Source organism: Salvelinus fontinalis, chromosome 21 (assembly GCF_029448725.1).
Source record: "Salvelinus fontinalis isolate EN_2023a chromosome 21, ASM2944872v1, whole genome shotgun sequence".
Classification (NCBI taxonomy): domain Eukaryota; kingdom Metazoa; phylum Chordata; class Actinopteri; order Salmoniformes; family Salmonidae; genus Salvelinus; species Salvelinus fontinalis.
The window spans coordinates 603,155-605,953 of NC_074685.1; positions in this window are offsets into that span (position 1 = coordinate 603,155).

The following is a 2,799-nucleotide window of genomic DNA, read 5'->3' on the forward strand; positions in this document are numbered from 1 at the left end:
TCCTGTAGGATAAATGTATTGTCCTGTAGGATAAATGTATTGTCCTGTAGGGTAAATGTATTGTCCAGTAGGGTAAATGTATTGTCCTGTAGGGTAAATGTATTGTCCTGTACTGTAAAATGTAATGTCCTGTAGGGTAAATGTATTGTCCTGTACTGTAAAATGTATTGTTCTGTACTGTAAAATGTATTGTCCTGTACTGTAAAATGTATTGTCCTGTAGGGTAAATGTATTGTCCTGTAGGGTAAATGTATTGTCCTGTAATGTAAATGTATTGTCCTGTAGGATAAATGTATTGACCTGTAGGGTAAATGTATTGTCCTGTACTGTAAAATGTATTGTCCTGTACTGTAAAATGTAATGTCTTGTAGGGTAAATGTATTGTCCTGTACTGTAAAATGTATTGTTCTGTACTGTAAAATGTATTGTCCTGTAGGGCAAATGTATTGTTCTGTAGGGTAAATGTATTGTTCTGTAGGGTAAATGTATTGTCCTGTACTGTAAAATGTATTGTCCTGTACTGTAAAATGTATTGTCCTGTACTGTAAAATGTACTGTAAAATGTATTGTCCTGTAGGATAAATGTATTGACCTGTAGGGTAAATGTATTGTCCTGTACTGTAAAATGTATTGTCCTGTACTGTAAAATGTAATGTCCTGTAGGGTAAATGTATTGTCCTGTACTGTAAAATGTATTGTTCTGTACTGTAAAATGTATTGTCCTGTAGGGCAAATGTATTGTTCTGTAGGGTAAATGTATTGTTCTGTAGGGTAAATGTATTGTCCTGTACTGTAAAATGTATTGTCCTGTACTGTAAAATGTATTGTCCTGTACTGTAAAATGTATTGTCCTGTAGGGTAAATGTATTGTCCTGTAGGGTAAATGCATTGTCCTGTAGGGTAAGTGTAGTGTCCTGTAGGATAAATGTATTGTCCTGTAAGGTAAATGTATTGTCCTGTAGGGTAAATGTATTGTCCTGTAGGGTAAATGTATTGTCCTGTACTGTAAATGTATTGCCCTGTACTGTAAAATGTACTGTAAAATGTATTGTCCTGTAGGATAAATGTATTGTCCTGTAGGTTAAATCTATTGTCCTGTAGGGTAAATGTATTGTCCTGTAGGGTAAATGTATTGTCCTGTAGGGTAAATGTATTGTCCTGTACTGTAAAATGTATTGTCCTGTAGGGTAAATGTATTGTCCTGTAGGGTAAATGTATTGTCCTGTAGGGTAAATGTATTGTCCTGTAGGGTAAATGTATTGTCCTGTAGGGTAAATGTATTGTCCTGTAGGGTAAAATGTATTGTCCTGTAGGGTAAATGCATTGTCCTGTAGGGTAAATGTATTGTCCTGTAGGGTAAATGCATTGTCCTGTAGGGTAAATGTATTGTCCTGTAGGGTAAATGTATTGTCCTGTAAGGTAAATGTATTGTACTGTAAAATGTATTGTCCTGTAGGATAAATGTATTGTCCTGTACTGTAAAATGTATTGTCCTGTACTGTAAAATGTATTGTCCTGTAGGGTAAATGTATTGTCCTGTAGGGTAAATGTATTGTCCTGTAGGGTAAATGTATTGCCCTGTAGTGTAAATGTATTGTTCTGTAGGGTAAATGTATTGTCCTGTAGGGTAAATGTATTGTCCTGTACTGTAAATTGTATTGTCCTGTACTGTAAAATGTATTGTCCTGTAGGGTAAATGTATTGTCCTGTAGGATAAATGTATTGTTCTGTAGGGTAAATGTATTGTCCCGTAGGGTAAATGTATTGTCCTGTAGGGTAAATGTATTGTCCTGTAGGGTAAATGTATTGTCCTGTAGGGTAAATGTATTGTCCTGTAGGGTAAATGTATTGTCCTGTAGGGTAAATGTATTGTTCTGTATTGTAAAATGTATTGTCCTGTACTGTAAATGTATTGTCCTGTAGGGTAAATGTATTGTCCTGTAGGATAAATGTATTGTCCTGTAGGATAAATGTATTGTCCTGTAGGATAAATGTATTGTCCTGTAGGGTAAATGTATTGTCCTGTAGGGTAAATGTATTGTCCTGTAGGGTAAATGTATTGTCCTGTACTGTAAAATGTAATGTCCTGTAGGGTAAATGTATTGTCCTGTACTGTAAAATGTATTGTTCTGTACTGTAAAATGTATTGTCCTGTACTGTAAAATGTAATGTCTTGTAGGGTAAATGTATTGTCCTGTACTGTAAAATGTATTGTTCTGTACTGTAAAATGTATTGTCCTGTAGGGCAAATGTATTGTTCTGTAGGGTAAATGTATTGTTCTGTAGGGTAAATGTATTGTCCTGTACTGTAAAATGTATTGTCCTGTACTGTAAAATGTATTGTCCTGTACTGTAAAATGTACTGTAAAATGTATTGTCCTGTAGGATAAATGTATTGACCTGTAGGGTAAATGTATTGTCCTGTACTGTAAAATGTATTGTCCTGTACTGTAAAATGTAATGTCCTGTAGGGTAAATGTATTGTCCTGTACTGTAAAATGTATTGTTCTGTACTGTAAAATGTATTGTCCTGTAGGGCAAATGTATTGTTCTGTAGGGTAAATGTATTGTTCTGTAGGGTAAATGTATTGTCCTGTACTGTAAAATGTATTGTCCTGTACTGTAAAATGTATTGTCCTGTACTGTAAAATGTATTGTCCTGTAGGGTAAATGTATTGTCCTGTAGGGTAAATGCATTGTCCTGTAGGGTAAGTGTAGTGTCCTGTAGGATAAATGTATTGTCCTGTAAGGTAAATGTATTGTCCTGTAGGGTAAATGTATTGTCCTGTAGGGTAAATG